Source organism: Papio anubis, chromosome 4 (assembly GCF_008728515.1).
Source record: "Papio anubis isolate 15944 chromosome 4, Panubis1.0, whole genome shotgun sequence".
In the NCBI taxonomy this organism is placed as follows: domain Eukaryota; kingdom Metazoa; phylum Chordata; class Mammalia; order Primates; family Cercopithecidae; genus Papio; species Papio anubis.
In genome coordinates this window covers 126,364,118-126,384,576 of record NC_044979.1, presented here as the reverse complement: position 1 = coordinate 126,384,576, position 20,459 = coordinate 126,364,118, and the positions used below count along the sequence as shown (strand labels likewise).

The following is a 20,459-nucleotide window of genomic DNA, read 5'->3' as shown; positions in this document are numbered from 1 at the left end:
TGGACCAGTGATGAATTGTGTCTATGACAGTGCTCCCATGAGGAGATAATAATGTATTTTTGCTGTTTCTTTTCTATGTTTAGATACACAAATGTCATTGTGTTACAGTTGCCTACAGTATTCAGTGCAGTCATGTGCTGAATAGATTTGTAGCCAAGGAACAATGGGCTATACCACTAGGTGTGTGGTTGGCCCTACCATCTAGCCTTGTGTAAGCTCATTCTGTGATGTTCACACAGTGATGGAATTGCCGAACAAAGCATTTGTCAGAAAATATCTCTGTTCTCAAGTGATGAATGACTGCAATGTGGTCAAAGCAGGACTCCAAAATAAATTCTTAGCTTTGAATATTTCATAATAAAAGGTGAAAACAAAATGAAGCATTCTAACTAAAATTTAAAAATAAATAATCATAATGTCTACTTAAACAACATGAAACCATGAAACTCAGCAATAAATATTTTAGAAAAGACTAACAGAATAACTAAAATACTAGTTATTTTAGTATAAAATATTACACTAAATATAAAATAAAAGGGTAATAAAATAATATTAATAATATTATTTAGTAAATAAATAGTAATTAATATTAAATAAAATATACTAAATACAATACTAAAATAACTGGCTCCGGGGATAGTGCCTCACACCTGTAATCACCTTTGGGAGGCCTAGGCGGGTGGATCACTTGAGGTCAAGAGTTTGAGACCAGCCTCACCAACATGGGGAACTCTCTACTAAAAATACAAATGTTAGCCTGGCCTGGTGGTGCACACCTGTAATTCCAACTACTTGGGTGGCTGACACAGGAGAATTGCTTGAACCCAGGAGGCAGAGGTTGCAGTGAGCAGAGATCACACCACTGCACTCCAGCCTGGGCAACAGAGTAAGACTCCATCAAAAAAATAATAATAATAATAACTAAAACACTAGCAATTTTCAAAACATGAGAGAAAAAAAGGAGGTGTAACAATAGAAAATAATAATGCACTTTTATTGCATTATTATAAATGCAATTATGAGGTGTACATAATTATATTCTGAAATTATGAAACATCTTAATGAGATGTATTATTTTACATAACATAAATTGATAATGGCAAATTGATATAAGATCAAATAAGAATTTGAAATTATACTAAGGAGCTTACACAGTATGGCTGGCGACATTAGCTAGCGCTCGCTCTACTCTCTCTAACGGGAAAGCAGCAGAGTACAAGAGACTGAACTGTGTCTGCCTCTATTTCCAAAAGACTCACGTTCAACTTTTGCTCACACAAAGCTGGGAAATTTTTATTAGTCCTTTAAAAAAAAGTTAATATAAAATTATAGCAAAAAAAAAAAAAGGAACCTGAACTTTAGTAAAACAGCTGGAACAATACACAGCGGCAGCGGCAGCGGCAGGAGAAGAGGTTTAATTTAGTTGATTTTCTGTGGTTGTTGGTTGTTCACTAATCTCACGGTGATGGAAGCTGCACATTTTTTCGAAGGGACCAAGAAGCTGCCGAAGGTTTGCTTCTCCCGGCAGCAGCCCGATGCGAACCAAGGATCTGGGGATCTTCGCACTATCCCAAGATCTGAGTGGGACATACTTTTGAAGGATGTGCAATGTTCAATCATAAGTGTGACAAAAACTGATAAGCAGGAAGCTTATGTACTCAGTGAGAGTAGCATGTTTGTCTCCAAGAGACGTTTCTTTCTGAAGACATGTGGTACCACCCTCTTGCTGAAAGCACTGGTTCCCCTGTTGAAACTTGCTAGGGATTACAGTGGGTTTGACTCAATTCAAAGCTTCTTTTATTCTCATAAGAATTTCATGAAGTCTTATCACAAAGTGTACCCACACCAGAATTTCCAGGAAGAAATAGAGTTTCTTAATGCAATCTTCCCAAATGGAACAGCATATTGTATGGAACGTATGAATTCTGTCTGTTGGTACTTACATACTCTGGATTTCCCAGAGAGTCGGGTAATCAGTCAGCCAGATCAAACCTTGGAAATTCTGATGAGTGAGCTTGACCCAGCAGTTATGGACCAGTTCTACATGAAAGATGGTGTTATTGCAAAGGATGTCACTCGTGAGGGTGGAATTCGTGACCTGATACCGGCTTCTGTCATTGATGCCACAATGTTCAATCCTTGTGGGTATTCAGTGAATGGGATGAAATCGGATGGAACTTATCGGACTATTCACATCAACTCCAAAAACAGAATTTTCTTATGTTAGCTTTGAAACACACTTAAATCAGACCTCGTAGAAAGACCTGGTCAGGAAAGTTGTAGAAGTCTTCAAGCCAGGAGAATTTGTGACCACCTTGTTTGGTTATCAGAGTTCTAAATGTCGCACAGAGCTTGCTTCGCCCCAGAAGATAGAAGGTTTTAAGCATCTTGATTGCCAGAGTGCTATGTTCAATGATTACAATTGTGTTTTTATCAGTTTTGCTAAGAAGCAGCAACATCAGAGTTGATTAAGAAAAAAGAAGAAAAAATGCAAAAAGAGAACACATGAAGAAGGTGGTGGATGCTTTCTAGATGTCGATGCTGGGGGCAGTGCTTTCTATAACCACCACTCTGCAGGTGCAGAAAGCCCTCGATGTAATTACAGCATAATCATTTTGAATTGTGTGCATTTTTATATCAAGGAGTTAGATCTATCTTGCATGAATGCTGTCTTCGGAGTTTAGGTATTCTCTGCCACTCTTGCTGTGAAATTGAGGTGCATGTAGAAAAAACCTTTTACTATAGGAAACTTTACAACACTTGTGAAAGCAACTCAATTTGGTTTGTGCACAGTGTAATATTTCTCCAAGTATCACCCAAAATTCCCCACAGACAAGGCTTTCATCCTCATTAGGTGTTGGCCTCAGCCTAACCCTCTGGGACTGTTCTATTAAATTGCTGCCATGATTTTACATCCAGTTACCTCCACTTTCTAGAACACATTCTTCACTAATGTTATTGAAATCAATTTCTACTTCATACAGATGTTTTTTGAAACAGCGATTAAAGTTTTTCTTCCATGAGTTGAGTCCTTAAGAAAATGATTCCAGTTACACATTTTGCATATTTACTATTTTAACATTATTGGACCCTGCATTTGTAGTCCTTTGTTGTCTTCCCTCTTCCTGGTGTCTCCCCCAGGACCCCAAATAAAGCAATACACTGTTAACACTGTGGGTTTATGTACTAATTCTATACCCCAGATGGGGAATGGGGGAAATAGTCCCTGGGCTTAATATTCTTTAAAGGGCATGGCAATTTAGCCTCCTTTTTATTGTAATGTGCTCTTTTGGGAAACAGTTGATTAGCAGGGAAGACTCAGAGTTGTATATTGAGATTAGGATGTACTAGCTGAACTGTGGAAAACATATACAATTCTCTGTTCCTCAGTAAATGAGATTAGCATCTAATGAGTAGCACACCTTTACTAACTTACTAAGTAGTAGTGTAAAATGATTTTTATTTAGTTAACTGCCAGAGAGATTAAACGTAATTTTGCTCTGGAGTCAGTAAATCAAGTCAGCTGGGATCATTCACCTTAACTTTTCCTTTAGCAGCTATTTCCACTAGTTTCCACTAAGTAGTGTTCTATAAACTTTGATCCAAAGCAGAACCAATGTCTTTTCCATCTTGTGACTTGAAGTTCTGAGACTGTGATGCATGTGAGTGTTCTGACTTCATCTGTTCCTCTAAGGTGTTTCCCTCACCATGGCATTCATAGGATGAAATGAATGACTGCCCAGAATGAAAATTTGTCCACATTATTCAGATAAACATCATGAAGCAGAAGACATGAACAAATAAGTAGAACATAAATAAAATTGCAAAATACTCAATGGGAAATGACTAGTAATATAGGCTTTCAAGAGTTGGTACCTTTTAGCTATATTTGCAGATAATCTGGGATTTTAAGGAACTGAGAAAACAGCAAAGTTGACTGAATTTTATGTTTCTTGTCCTCTAAATATTTTGATAGTTTCTGGATTGATGCAGTGATGTTTTTGTTCCTTCCATATTTATAAATGAAACACCTTTTTAAAGTGTTTCTAAACCTAAAATCTACTTGGTTTGAAATCAAGTGGTTGGAACACTGCTTAACTTTTATTTGAAGCATGTTGTTGACTGAAAGTTTCATTAAGAAAGTTTTCAATCGGCCGGGCGCGGTGGCTCAAGCCTGTAATCCCAGCACTTTGGGAGGCCGAGACGGGCGGATCACGAGGTCAGGAGATCGAGACTATCCTGGCTAACCCCGTCTCTACTAAAAAAATACAAAAAACTAGCTGGGCGGGGTGGCGGGCGCCTGTAGTCCCAGCTACTCGGGGGACTGAGCCAGGAGAATGGCGTGAACCCGGGAGGCGGAGCTTGCAGTGAGCTGAGATCCGGCCACTGCACTCCAGCCGGGGCGACAGAGTGAGACTCCATCTCCAAAAAAAAAAAAAAGAAAGTTTTCAATCAGTTTGATTCTGTAATGAGCACAGCACCTAATATTTTGAAGAGCTCTGTTTTTAGGACCAATGCTTAAGGTGGACTTTGTTTGTAAACAATATCCCAATAGATTTGTTGACTTGAGGTCTGTTCTTTTTCCCTAATAGAATTAAGAATTCTAATGTTGAAAAACTGCACAAATTTGGGACAAAGCCTAGAAAACAGAAATGTAGATTGAATCATAATCTAAATCATGGTATGATAGAAGAGGGAATCTTTTGGTGCCATAATTTCTCCTTTCACTAGTGTTGGACTTAAATCAGTTGAAATGTATTTCTACACCACAATTTATGCTTCAATAAAAGTTTGTCTATTGACATTCAGAAACTTTTCTGTTGTCCTGTTTTTTAAAATAGTCTGCTTGACCAAATACTATATATCTGAAGTTTAAAATCAATATAACAATGTGTATTTGTGAGTTTGGAGTTAGAGAAAAGTTTAAAGTGTTAGGTCCCAACCTTTATTATAGACTAGATTCTTAAAACATTGGTTGAGGATGATCAAACTATGAATTTCCTTATTTCATTCATGGTTATTTCTGTTAAGCAGGAAAAATTTATAAGCTTGATCATTTTCTTTATTTTTTTAACTTATGATCTTGTTCTGTTGTCCAGGCGGGAGTGCAGTGGTTGTTCACAGGTGCGATCATAGCATACTGCTTCCTTGAACTCCTAGGCTCAAGCAGTCCTGCTGCAGCTTCCCAGGTAGCTGGGACTGCAGGCTTCTGCCATCACGCTTGGCTTTGTCATTTTCTTTATTTGGCAACATTTTAGTTCTACAGTCAAATGTGCAATAAGCTGAAAATCTTATGAAAATGTATTTTCTGATCTTTCTCAGAATATGCTTCAGTTAGAAAATATTTCCTCAATTGTCATTAAAAACAGATAGTGTTCCTAGAAAAGCAAAATATTACACATCTGTGCAATATATAATTCACAAGATTCATTTGCCACAAACAGGTGAGTGAATTTGGGGGTTCATTAGTAAGCAGTCATCAAGCTTCCATCATAGACACATAAGTGGAAATGTGATATTATTTTATTCTCTTGGATGGATAATTGCGATGGATTTGATGGGTTCCAGGCCTCGGGCTTTACAATCTCATCCACTTTGCCCTTCCTCTTGTCATAATGGAAGAGGTGCTGCTAGTTTGGATTCCATCCTTTCCTCCTTTCAGAGACTGTCCTGTGATTTCCTAAAACATTTCCATTAGTTTGTTTCAATTTTCTGATTTTCTTCCCTTAGGGCCCTCCACAGGCCTCTGTGCTAGTGCCTTGAATGATGGCAAGTGTCCAAAAAATTTTTCTTTTCTTTTTGAGACATTCTTGATCTGTCACCCAGGCTGGAGTGCAGTGGCACGATCTCGGCTCATTGCAACCTCCGCCTCCCAGGTTCAAGTGATTCTCGTGCCTCAGTCACCCAAGTAACTGGGACTACAGGTATGCGCCACCACACCCAGCTAATTTTTGTAGTTTTAGTAGAGACAGAGTTTCACCATGTTGGCTAGGCTGGTCTTGTCTCCTGACCTTGAGCGGTCCACCTATCTTTGCCTCCCAGAGTGTTGGAATTACAGTCATGAGCCACCGTGCCTGGTCAAGTGTCCAAATTCTTATTCCAAAACTGAACTTTGGGCTGGGTGCCATGGCTCACACCTGCAATCTGAAAAGTTTGGGAGGCTGAGGTGGGAGGATTGCTTGGGCCCAGGAGTTTGAGGCCAGCCTGGGCAACAAGGCAGGCCCCTGTCTCTACAATAAATAAAAGGAGGTTGAGGCTGCAGTGAGCTGTGTTCACAGGGCTGTACTCCAGTCCAAGCAAAAGTGAAACTCTGTCTTAAAACAAAAATCATGACTTGTGTAATAGCCACCGTTTTCCTGGATTCTCAACAGAATCCTATGGTGAAATTTGAAACGCAAAGCTTGAGGTATGTGACTTCAAGATAATAAGAAAACCATCAAACAGACTTGTCAAGGGGTGTCTGATAAATTGTTGGATATTTGGCCTAGGGACCCAGACGATTGATTTTAGATTTGTAAACATCTTAATATGGAGGTTTTTTGTTTGTTTGTTTGTTTGTTTTAGATGGAGTCTCACTCTGTTGCCAGGCTGCAGTGCAGTGGCACAATCTTGGCTCGCTGTAGCCTCCACCTTCTGGGTTCAGGTGGTTCTCCTGTCTCAGCCTCCTGGGTAGCTGGGATTGCAGGTGCGCGCCACCATGCCCAGCCAATTTTTTGTATTTTTAGTAGAGACAGGATTTCGCCATGTTGGCCAGGCTGGTCTTGGGCTCCCGACCTTGGGTGGTCCACCTGCCTCGGCCTCCTACAGTGCAGGGATTGCAGGCATAAGCCACCGCACCCAGTCTTAATATGGAGAATTTTCAAACATATAAAGTAAACAAAATGATACACTAAACGTTTATATACAAGTTCCAACACCACCATTCTAATTAGGCATATCTTTCTAGTGATTACATGCTCTTTTTAGATAAAATTTATTTAAATTGAAATACATAAATCTGACTGGGCGTGGTGGCTCACGCCTGTGATCCCAGCATTTTGGGAGGCTGGGGTGGGTGGATCACCTGGGGTCAGGAGTTCGAGACCAGCCTGGCTAGCGTGGTGAATCCCCGTCTCTGCTGGAAGTACGGAAATTGGCCGGGAATGGTGGCGCATGCCTGTGGTCCCAGCTGCTCAGGAAGCTCAGGCAAAGGAATTGCTTGGGCCCAGAAGGCGGAGGTTGCGGTGAGTCGAGACTGCCACTGCACTCCAGCTTGGGTGACAGAGTGAGACTTCATCTCAAAAAATATATATATATATTATATATATATACACATAAATCTAAGCTATAATTTTGGTAAATTGTTCTCCTTCACTCACACCTTACCACGACAAAAGGAGCTCACTTATCTCTACCCAGGCAATTAAGCAATCTCCACCACCACCATGCTCAAATGTTTTCATCATAGACTAGGGTTCATTTTTATTTCCTTCCCTGGAACTTTGTAATTCTTTCAGCATAAACATTGTTGAGGTTCAACAGTCCTTATTGCTGAGTAGGATTCTATTGTATAAATATACTGTAATTTGTTCATCTGTTTTCCTGTTGTTGAACATTTTATTGGTTTCTAGATTTTGGCAAGTGTTATTAAACTGCTATGAACATTTGCACACAAGTATTGTGACTTCTTTGCGTGTGGTGGTATCTTGTGGTTTCAGTCTGCATTTCTCTGACTAATGAACATGTTCTCATGTGTTTATTGGCTACTAATATGTCTTTGAGTTTGAGTGTGTATTTTTTAATTAGGTTGGTTTTTGTTACCAAGTTATAGGAACTCTTATGTATTTTTATTAAAATTCCTTGTCAGTTATTTTGCAAATATTTTCCAAAAAAAAGAAATTATACTAAGGAATGAAACAAATGGGAAATATTTAATGTGGGTGTTTTCTGCTCCCTGTCTTTACACAAAGACAGAAAGCTATAAAATTTATCCTATAAGGTAGATGTTCCTGTTCCCAATACCCTGACCAAGATAACCAAAAGTATTTTAGAATAATCTCACTTGTGAATACAAAACTATGTGATTAATAACAATGTCAGTAAGTAGAATTTAATGATACATTAAAATAATAATATAAAAGCATAAACGGTTTATCCCAAGTATAGAAGTGATCAATATTAAGAAAAACATTAATATTACTATAGCTTATATTACACCTCTGAAAATGAGTCTATAAATCAGTAAATGAGTAGATATTAAAGGATGTTTTATCAAGTCAATCCATTATTATTTTAAAGTCTTATAAAGACATGTAAGAGAATACTTCCTTAATATTATCAAGAGTATATTCTAAGCTATTAATAATAATTGACGTTATGCTCCAAGGAGAAATAAGCCCTCTAAGGATTTCTCTTCAAACAAAGCACCTAACAAAAGCCCCTGTCTACCTTTTTAGTTAATTCACTTTTGAAAGTTATGAGAACCGGCTTTGTGTATCTTGGCTATCAAGGAGGTTGGAGACTCAACTTTCATCTGAAAGAACTCTAAGTATCTGATATAATTTGAATGTTTGTCCCCTCCAAATTTCGTATCGAAATATGATCCCCAATGTTAGACGTGTGTGGTCCTGGAATGGATCCCTGTGAATGGCTTAATGCCTGCTCCAAGGTAATGAGTGAGTTCTTGCTCTGTTAGTTCACTGAAGAGCTGGTTATTTATTTGTTTATTTATCTATCTATCTACCTATCTATTTTGTGACGGATTCTCGCTGTGTCACCCAGGCAGGAGTGCAGTGGCATGATCTCAGCTCACTGCAACCTCCACTTTCTGGGTTCGAGCAATTCACCCGCCTCAGTCTTATGAGTAGCTGGGGCTACAGGTGCCCGCCACCACGCATGGGTAATTTTTTATATTTTTAGTAGAGATGGGGTTTCACTGCATTAGCCAGGATCATTTCAATCTCCTGACCTTGTGATCCACCTGCCTCAGCCTCCCAAAGTGCAGGGATTACAGGTGTGAAGAACTGGTTGTTTAAAGGATCCTGGCACCTCCTCCTCTCTTTCTTGCTTCCTGTCTCTCCATGTGATACACTGGCTCCCCATTCACCTTCTGCCATGATTGGAAGCTTCCTGAGTTCCGATCTTTGCTGTCTCATTCTTATAAGCCACCTGTCCTAAATCCCTTCTCTCTCAGGGTGTACTGGCTATTCTGGACCTAGCTTTTAGAATAGTCTTTCTCTTTTGCAATAAATTACCCTATGGTGTAACTCCTTTGTTTGGTGTTTCTTGTTTAAAACTAAGACATCAAAAACTGAGGTCTCATAACAGCCATCAACACTATCATGCTTTGCTTTGTATTCTTTATTATCACCATTTTCTTCTTTGATATGTCAATATTCACATTTTAAACACAGCCAACTGGTACTGAAGTCTACTATATAACATTGTTAAACCGAAAATTTAAATGATCACAAAATGATTTGTCATAAAAGCATGCATATTTCTCAACTTTCAGCTTTATCACACTTGCTATCCAAATTTTTAAAAAATTCCTGACACAGTCAAATACATTTATCAAATTTAACTTTTTATTTAATGATTTAGATGCAATTCCAAAGTGATTTAGAGTCAAGTTTATTATTATATTTACTTTTGGCTAAATTTGGCTTTCCAGACTAAGGAAAAACTAAAGCACATTTTCAAAGGCTTGGAGGACTTATGTTTACTGGCATCAATTGCTCTGTAGTAACATAAATAAATCAAGCCTCATCTTTTTATCAATGGTATTTTAATAGTTATATGTCTGAGCACAAGCATCAAGGACAGAACACTAAATAATGTTAAGTGCGTATTTAAACTGATAAAGTAGAAAGTGATCATCAGAGTCTAATAAAAATGATGGATGCAGCAACATAACATTTGACCAAACCATTCAGGGTATGTTTGACAAACAAGAAGGTTGCATAGGATCTGCACTTCACTATTAACATAAAGTGTTTCTCTGTGTGTGTGTGTGTGTGTGTGTAACTTTAGCTTTTTTTTCAACCTTACAACCACCACATTCACATCCACAGAATAAGAAAAAATAACTCCTTTTCCTAGAAGGCAGTGATTCATCTTTTATTTTATTACATCTGTTCCACATTGCTGTGTGAATGCTGTTGAAGTGAACCCTCTTTCGCCAGAAGACTATCTGGGTGAGTTTGAATAGATTGACTCTGGAGAGAACCAGCTCAGCACAATCACTTGAACTGTCCCTTTGATTTTCAGGCAGTTAAAATGCCTTTGAAGAGTGAAGATAAAGTGACTGCTGATTAAGCAGAGAGTTTTACATGGAAACTAGTTTGTCAATTGTTTATGGACTACAACTTTAAAAATGTAAAATGTGTAACATAAATACTGCACAACAAAATAGGATAGAAATGATGGAGTTGGTCACAAAGGGCAACCAAAACTTTATTACAGCAGTATAGAAAAATATACATCTATGGTCAGAGGAAGGTAACTTGAAGGATTTGAGACATGTTCTCTAGGAATCTAAAATTATTTTTAGTTATGTTTTCGATAAAAATGTTTTTTAAGCATTTTTAATTTTCAAAAAATATAAATGCATGTTTTGTCAGTTTAGCTTTTCAGAAGAATTTAAATAAAATGGAGTAAAACAATACATATAAAAACAACTTTTCTGGTAATAGATCAGTTTAATTTTCAGACTAAAAAAGTTAAATTTTACAAATCTTAAGCTGATTAATTTGATCAGAAGCGATTTTTTCTTACAAGTGAGAGAAATGACAAAGATGCAGCTTTCATATTGAGTGGGAAAGGAGAATATTACCAGAAGCTAGATAATTGTTTCACTAATCAGTGTTGATTTGCATTACTATTTTGCATAATCACTCAAATTATGTTAATAATAAATAGTGGCCTTGATCCAAAATTGTAGAGAAACTTATTTTTTTCAATCAGCCAAAATATTTACCAAAAGAAGGGATAGAAATAAAGGTATTTAACAGTTATTATTTATATAAAAAATAAAAATACTTCCTGAAATGAAAAAGGGGAGAAAAAAGAGATATAAAAACAAAAGAAAAGGAAGAAAGTGTTCACAATAGCTGAGGTATTGAATCAACCAAGTATCCATCAGCAGGTGAATGAATAAAGAAAATGTTATATATTTATGTAATTGAATGCTATCTGACACTTAAAAAGAAGAAAGTCTTGTTATTTGCAACAACATGGATGAACCTGGAGGACATTATGCTAAGTAAAATACACTGGCACAGAAAAAAAATACCACATGATTTCATCTTTATGTAGAGTGTAAAAGAAAATTCAGACTCATAGAAGCAGATGGTAGAATGATGATTGGGGGGGTGCTAGGAGTGGAGGACATGTTGGTCAAAAGTAATCAGGGATTTTTTTACATCACTTACCTTAACAAATAAGTTATTCTTCTCTCGGTTTGAAGGGACTTGAATCATATCCTGAAGAATTGAATCATATCCTGAAGGATCAAAACTGAAGGAATAATATATTGGTTAAAGCAATGCAGGTTGCATGCTAAAATGAGCAGAGCAGTAGGTCATCTGTAGATCGCAAGACCCTGATCTGAGAATGGGAAAACTCAGAGAGGTCCTTTGACAGTGCCTGGCCAAATAAGTGAGGACTGTATCAAAATCCCTGTGGCAGCATCATCCATGTTAATTGGGTTGTTTGGCCAAAGGGATCTTTGAAAGCAAATAGTTATTGAGTGCCAGGATGTAATGGTATACAGAAAAAGGCATCCTTTAGATCTAATACTGAGAACCATTTAGTTCCCTCAGGTATAGGGGTTAGGTACCACTGCATGGATTGGAACTACAGCTTCATTAATGAGGCAAGGTGCTTCATTCCCTCTAGGTTTTTGCACTCCTAATATTGGGGTGTTGCAGGAGCTGTTACAGGGTTTGAGGTGGCCCCACATTTTCTGTTTATTAATAATGGCTTCTGGCCATTTCCTAGCCTCTGGCTTTAGGGGCTATTGTCTCTGTTAGAAAAAGAAGTGGGATCCTTAAGATCAATCCAGACTGGCCAAACAGTTATAGCTTGACCAATTCTTCCTTGAGTTGCCCACACTTCTGGATTAATATTAGCTTCCACCAGGAGGAGACAAAGAATTTGTCCTGGAGCTATAAAGATGCTGGCCCCCATGTGAGCTAAAATGTCTCTACTTCATAAAGGAATAGGACTTTCAGCCATGATTAAAAAGGCATGTGTAAATAATAGGCCCCCCAAACTACAACTACAAGGACAAAGGAGGCCTGGACTAGAGAGGAGAAGAGAAAGATTACCTCCAGTGTCTATGAGGTCCACCCTCCTTTCTTCAGTTTCTCTAATCACCTGGGGTTCCTATGCAGTAATTGCATTTTGAGCCACTGGAGCCAGGAATTTGAGCCCCAGGACCTGTCAGTCCTGCTGGACTACTGTGAGACTGGTTCTGAATCCAGTGACCTCCACTTCTTGGGGCAGTCCAGTCTCCAGTGATTCCCACCACAGGCTGCACAAGGTCAAGGTGGCTTCTTCTTGCTGCCTGGGCACTCCTTCCTAAAGTGCCCTGAGTTGCCACACCAGTAGCAACTAGTAAATGCCCCTTGGGGATCCTGGACTTTGAAAGTCTGCAACGCAGCTATGTCCTTCTCTTGTGCTTTTTCTTTTGAGCCTCTTCTTTGTCCCTATTATAAAAGGCTGAGGTGGCTATCCTCAGGAGGTTTTCCAAGGTGCTATCTGGTCCTACAGCTTGTTTTTGCAGTTTTCTTCTAATATTAGGAACTGCCTGTGTAATAAACCTGCCCTTTAGGATGAGGATGAGCTGTCTCTCAACTGAATTAGTGGGGAAAGAGGTATGTTTTATTAGTGCCTCTCTCCGCCTTTCCATAAAGCCTGAGGGATTCTCATCTGGCTTTTGGTCTATCATGAACAGTTTAGAGTAATTCAAAAGTTTGGCCCTAGTTCTTTGTAGGCCCTCCACTACGCACATTACAAAATGTTTTCTTTTCCATTCATCTATGGAGTCATTGGAGTTTCAGTCAGGGTTGTAAAGAGGTACTGCCTCTCTTCCTATTGGAAATGATGGTTCCCCTAACTCTTCACCTTTTCTATTTTCTCTTTTTCTTTTTGGACTACTACAGGAGACATATTGCTCATCTCCAAAATTCTCTTCTACCTGCAGAGCTGTCTATTTTTCAGCTGTGGCTAGAGTTTTGGCTTAGGAGCAGCATAACATCCCTTCATGAGCATTCATACACCTGAGTTAAATTTTGGAAAGCTTCTATATACTTATCGGGGTCATCAGAAAATTGGCCTAAGGTCCTGGTCCTGCAATGTGAAAGGAGCTTGAATCCTAGTGGCATCACCTCCGTTGGGCATTTTCTGTAAGGATAAGATTGAAGCTGGGGGATTGGGGAGTTTTGGAAATGGTGAAGCTGGAGGAGCTGATGGCATGGTTGGAGGGGGCCCAAAATGAGGGGAACAAGAAGGGCCCAGACACTTGATAGCTGCCTCAGATGATTCCCCTGGAAGTTTATTCTCTAGTTTTGGGGAATCACTTTTTGGGGCCTGCCTGATATGACTGCTAAAAGAGCTGAGTTGATTGTTCAATGTTTGCAAAGGTCTAGGTTGTCTTGCAGGGAAAAGAACACCTGTACATAGGGATCTCAGACCATTTTCCCTCCCATCTACAGGAAAGATCTAATTGTTAAGTGGATTTAAAACCAAGGCTTCCCTCCATGGGCCAGGCTAGTTCAAGATGGTAAGAAGGCCAAGCCCTTGCACAAAAGAAAATTTGCTGTTTTTTTTTTTTTTTTTTAACAACAACAACAACAAAAACTCTTGTGGTCAAAGGCATCCCAATGCTTCAGAATGCATTCCAGAGTAGTGTAGGTCAAGGATGATCTGTTACCCATCTAGAAAGATAAGTGAGAAAAAGTCTTCTTTTTAGTCTCCTTTCTTTTCTTTGGAATGCCCCAGTGTGGAGGGGAAGACAGTGGGGTGTCCCACAAACTGTTTGTCCTCCTTTGTCCCCTGAGCTGCAGCACTTGTTAAAGGTGTCACCCATGGATGCAGGTGTGACACTCAGCCATGGATCCAAAGGAACTAAGCAATGGAGTCAGTCATGCTTACCCATGCAGCTCTAGACCTTTACTGGGGATTTGCCTTTGACTTCCTTGGTTTATGTGATCTGTGTGACTCCCCAATAGATAAATCTCAGGAAAGACTATGTACGAGTTGTATTTGGGCAAGGCTTCTTTAATGGAGGAAATGTACTGGATTGAACGCTATGTTCTGCTATTATGGCCTGGACTAACATATTTATTCTTATAAATAAATGCAGTGACTCTAGTTAACTTCTGGACATAAAATCCCCTTACCATTTAAGTGTGTGTATATATATATATAATTATTATTATTATTATTTTTTTTTTAGTTGGAGTCTCACTCTGTTGCCCAGGCTGGAGTGCAGTGGCATGATCTCGCCTCACTGCAAGCTCCTCCTCCCAGGTTCATACCATTCTCCTGCCTCAGCCTCCCAAGTAGCTGGGAGTACAGGCGCCTGCCACTGCGCCCGTCTAATATATATATATATATATATTTTTTTTTTTTCCAGTAGAGACTGAGTTTCACCATGTTAGCCAGGATCGTCTCAATCTCCTGATCTCGTGATCCGCCCGCCTCGGCCTCCCAAAGTGATGGGATTACAGGCGTGAGCCACCGCACCCGGCCTTAAGTACAATTTTTACTGGAGGAAGAATAGATGACTTAAAAGAACGTACGGACCAAATGGTAATTTTCCTGCTGATGGAAAAGTATTGAGACTAAAATTTGGTTTTGGAGGACATTTTTCTCCTCATTGTTGAGTTTTCCCATTCATAGAAGAAGCATAAAATTTGGTCTCTAGTAGAGGGGTGCAAAAAGGGAGAACTGGGAAACTAGATTATTTTAACAAAGGGCCGGTAACAAGGTGCCTCATGAAGAGGATTCCTATTCCACTAGGTGGCACTGTTGACCTTGAAATACCATGGGCTCTTCAGCCCAAGGTTAAAGAGAGAGATGCTCACTGGGTGGGAAAAGAAGACCCTCTGTTCCTAGAAAAATTACAAAATTGGCAATCCCTTGAGTTATGTTCCCAGTTACTATGGCATTTCCTGATCTTGCCTAACAGAACTATTTCCCTGAACTGTGAAAATTCCTGCAGCATTGCATACAGAGACTGGTTAGGAGACATGGTCTCCGACAGTAAAGAAGAGAAATTGCAATAGGAAAAGCTTGGAGATCCTGTTGCCAACACCAGTCGGGCTGTTGGAGGCTGGGGTTACTCCAGAAGTCTTTGGGTAACACCAGGGTGTGACCCTGGACAGGAACCATCTTGACCTCTTGATGTCGTCGAGTCCCACGCAATGGATAGGCTCTGCATGGCGGGAAACCAGTTTGAAACAATGCTAACGTTGCCAGCACCCTGAGGGCACTTGGGGTTTGTTAAGTTCTCTACAGCAAAACTGTTGTCCAAATCTTGAGAATGATGGCCACGCTAAAGGTTTTTTTTAACTGGCCCAGTTTTTTAATTTTAAAATTGAGGACAGAAGGCCTCAAAATGAAAGGGAAAAGTTGGAATCCACTCCTATACTCACCCTTCTGATGAATCTACCTTGGATTCTGAATGGGATCCCACAATAAATAATTAAAGTATATTAAGTTTTCTCAGTGACTAAAATAAAATAGATTGAAATTGCTAATTAGTCACTTATACTGTGGTTTTAAATGTTATTTAATGAACACGTTAAGTTTCTTTTAAACTCATTTTTAACAACATATTTCTATTTATGCATAGGGGTGAATGTTTGTACACCAGGTCTTTTGAAATTCTATAAGCTAACATCTCTGAAACCTCTTGGCCTATAACCCAAGAAATGTTTTATTTCCAAATGTACAGCTAAAATAAATGACTCTACAGCATTATTTTTTATTTATTAACTACACTAGACAATAGAGTTAGTTTGCTACTCTTTTACTCTTTTTGGGAAAAATGGTGAGTAGTTTAATCACATGTTTCTTAGAATAAGCCATTTAATTTTGAAAACGTGAGGCTGTGAAAATCATGCAAAATTACCGAATTAGGAAAAGAAAATATTTTTTAAAAAATAAAATTCTTATGGCCATAGCCCAAGAATGATGAGACAGAGAATGTGGGTTATTTAAAACCACACTGCTGCAAATGCTCATTCCATCAAAACCATTCTGATGAAAAAAAAGAAAGAATAATGGGCCAGAAGTACTTTTAGAATACTTTTCTGATTCTACTGAAATATCTAATTTTTATTTTTCTTTATTATTTGCCATATAGACATCTGTACTTCCACAAAAGATGCCATGAATTCCAAGATAATATGCTCACACATATATTCCCCTAGAAGGGCCCTGGTGTGTTTGCAATCAAGGTGCAGCCTTTCTGGCCTTCCTTGTGCTGCTGTGTTTGTGCAAAACAGGAAGGCAGGAAGTAAAGCAGAGTCAATCAAAACATGTCCAGTTTCTACAGCCACAGAACCTGAAATCTAGTGTTCTGTCATCTAGAAATAATGACAGTATTTCAAAGTTGAGAAAACTAAATTGATAAATACTTTATATTTTTAGTTTTTGTATAATTTAAAAAATTATAGTTTCTGATTTATAAATTTGAACATGCACATATCTAAAAGTTTCATTTAAATGAAACTTTTCATCTGAAACATTCACCCATATGCATAAAAGAGACATAATTCTGTGTCTTTCACCCCTAATTTTGACTATTAACCCAAAACTGGAGAAATGCAATATGTCATTATACACCACAGAACATTTCATTATTTTTACTTTAGATTCAAGGGGTACATATGCAGATTTGTAACACAGGTATATTGCATGACGTTGATGTTTGGTTGACACTGAATAATTTCATTGCTCAAGTAGTGTACATCATACCTGATAAGTGGTTTTTCAATGTTTGTCTTCCTTCCTTCCTTTTTCTTAGAATTCCCAGTGTTTATTTTTCCATCTTTGCTTCCATGTGCACCCCATGTTTAGCTCCCACTTATAAGTGAGAACATGTGGTATTTTTCTGTTCTGTTAACTTGCTTAGAATAATGATCTTCTGCTGCATCCATGTTGCTGAAAGGACATTACTTCATTTTTTTTTCTGTGACTGTATAGTATTGCATGGTGTATAAGTATCTCATTTTTCTTATCCAGTCTAAGATTCATGGGTTCCTAGTTTAATTCTATGTCTTTGCTATTTATAAATAGTGCTACAATAAACATGTGAGTGCAGGTGTCTTTTTTGATAAAATAATTTATTTTTCTTTGGGTAAATACCCAGTAATGGGGTTGATAGGACAAATGGCAGTTGTATTTTTAGTTCTTTGAGAAATCTCCAAACTGCTTTCCACTAAGGCTGAACTAATTTGCATTTCTAAAAGTGTACAAAAATTCCCTTTCTTTCACGACTTCAACATTTTTTTTTTAATTTTAATAACAGCCATTCTAACTGGTGTGGGATGGTATCACGTTGTCATTTTGATTTACACCTCTCTGATTATTAAGAAAGTTGAGCAACCTTTTTTTTTTTTTTTTTTTTTTTTGAGACAGAGTCTCACTCTGTCACCCAGGTTTGAGTGAAATGGTAGAATCTCAGCTCACTGCAGCCTCTGCTTCCTGGGTTCAAGTGATTCTTGTGCCTCAGCGTCCTGAGTAGCTGGGACCACAGGCATGCACAAACACACCTGGTAAGTTTCGTATTTTAAGTACAGACGGGGTTTCACTATGTTGGCCAGGCTGGTCTTAAACTCCTGGCCTCATGTGATCCTTCTGTCTCAGCCTCCCAAAGTGCTGAGATTATAGGCATGAACCCCCACTCTGGCCAATTTGGTTTTTTTTGACAGCTTTTATGTCTTCCTTTGAGAAGTGCCTATTTATATATCATTTGTCTGCTTTTAAAAATTAAATTTCTTATAGATCATATATATTAATCCCTTGTTGTATTCAGTTTGCAAATCTCTTATTTCATACTGTAGATTGTCTATTTGTCGATAGTTTATTTTGCTGTGCAGAAGCTCTTTAATTAGGTGTCAACTTCCATTTTTTTTTTTTTTGCACTCATGTTTAAGGTGTTAGTCATAAATTCTTTCTAGAGGCCAAAGTCTAGTGAAGTACTTTCTAAGTGTTCTAGGATTTTTATAGTTTAGTCTCACTGTCAAGTCTTTAATCTATCTTGAGTTTTATTTTTTATATGGTGAGAGGTAGGGGTCCAGTTTTCCCCTGTACCATTTATTGGATAGGGGGTTATTTCCCTTGGTTTATTTCATTGACTTTGTCAAAAATAAGTTGATTGTAGAAGTGTAGCTTTTTTTCTGGGCTCTCTCCTCTGTTTCATTAGCCTATATATATATTTTTTGTACCAGAACTATGCTGTACTGGTTACTGTAGCTTGTAGTACAATTTGAAGTCGGGTAACATGAGACCTCCAGGTTTATTGTTTTTGTTTAAACTTGCTGTGGCTATTTGGGCTCTTTTATCCTTCCATATGAATTTTAAAATAGTTACTTCTAAATCTATAAAAAATGGCATTGAAGGCTGAGTACAGTGGCTCATGCATGTAATCCCAGTGCTTTTAGAGGCTGAGGTGGGCAGATCACTTAAGATCGGGAGTTCACGACCAGGCCCTAGCCAACATGGTGAAACCCCATCTGTACTAAAAACACAAAAAATTAGCCCGGTGTAATGATGTGTGCCTGTAGACCCAACTACTCCAGCAGCTGAAACAGAAGAATTGCTTGAACCTGGAAGGCAGAGGTTGCAGTAAGCCAAGACAGAGTGTACTTATGGGTTATCATTAAGCATCTGTTATACAGCAAGCGCTGTCATGTTTGTTTGCTGCATTTATATATAAAAACATCCTGGTCGGGCGCAGTGGCTCACGCCTGTAATCCCAGCACTTTGGGAGGCCAAGGGGGGCAGATCACAAGGTCAGGTGTTTGAGACCAGCCTGGCCAACATAGTGAAACCTCGTCTCTACTAAAAATACAAAAAATTAGCTGGGCTTGGTGGTGGGTGCCTGTAATCCCAGCTACTTGGGAGGCTGAGGCAGGAGAATCGCTTGAACCTGGGATGCAGAGGTTGCAGTGAACCAAGATCGCACCACTGCACTCCCGCCTAGGAAACAGTGTGAGACTGTCTCAAAAAAAAAAAAAAAATCCTGACTTATGAAGCCTCCCTAGTACATACCCTAACAAATTGGCTCAATACATAAATTTACTTGTCAATTAAAAAATCTGAAAGCAGTTGGGCGCGGTGGCTCATGTTTGTAATCCCAGCATTTCGGGAGGCCAAGGCAGGAGGATCACGAGGTCAGTTCAAGACGACCCTGGCCAACAAGGCAAAACCCTGTCTCTACTAAAAATACAAAAATTAGCAGGGTGTGGTGGTGGGCACCTGTAATCCCAGTTACTCAGGAGGCTGAGGTAGAACTGCTTGAACCCGGGAGGTGGAAGTTGCGTGAGCCAAAATCGTGCCATTGCACTCCAGCCTGGGCAACAAGACCAAGCCTACGTCTCAAACAGAACAAAATCTGGAAGCAGCAATAACTAAAAGTAGGCTTACCGCTGGGTGCAGTGGCTCACGCCTGTAATCTCAGCACTTTGGGAGACCAAGGCAGGTGAATCACCTGAGGTCGGGAGTTCGAGGCCAACCTGACCAACATGGAGAAACCCTCTCTCTACTAAAACAAAATTAGCCAGGCATGGTGGCACGTGCCTGTAATCCCAGCTACTCTGGAGGCCGAGGCAGGAGAATCATTGGAACCCAGGAGGCAGAGGCTGCAGTGAGCCAAGATCGTGCCACTGCGCTCCATCCTGGGCAACAAGAGCAAAATTCCATCTCAAAAAAAAAAAAAAAAAAAAAAAAAGGGAGACTTATATAGGGTTCTCCAAGTAAAATAACAAAATGGAATGTTCTAACTAAATAAAATACACTAATTGTGGAATTACATCCAAAAGTTATTTTTGTGTGCAATTTTATAAAAATAATTTATAATCCCTGATGAGCTCACATAATGAATACTTCAAAAACTATAAAACACATTATAAGAAACAGAAAAATTATGGGTCTAGCATGAGTACCAGGCAAGTAAAACAGAGAAATTGTCTGGGGAGGTTATGAACCATAAGCCATAAGATCTTATAGTCATGAATTCAATACAAAGCAACATATAGATTTGCCTTACACATATTTGAGGTTTTTAGTTTTCCAGTAGTCACCTTATTAAAATAATGTTTTCTCAGTTTCTTCTGAAAATAGAAATTCATACTTACAAAAACATACTTCATAATTTTCTTATACCTAAGGTTTATTTTTTCAGTAATATATCTTTATGTAAATCAAAACTAAACGTCTGTGTGCGTTTGCAGGCACAGAGGCCA

The 20,459-nt window shown here is 38.7% G+C and overlaps 1 pseudogene; it reads left to right on the top strand.

Moving 5' to 3' along the window:
• The first annotated feature begins 1,429 nt into the window (after positions 1–1,429).
• Positions 1,430–3,024, top strand: LOC101013410 (annotated as a pseudogene).
• Positions 3,025–20,459: the final 17,435 nt, after the last annotated feature.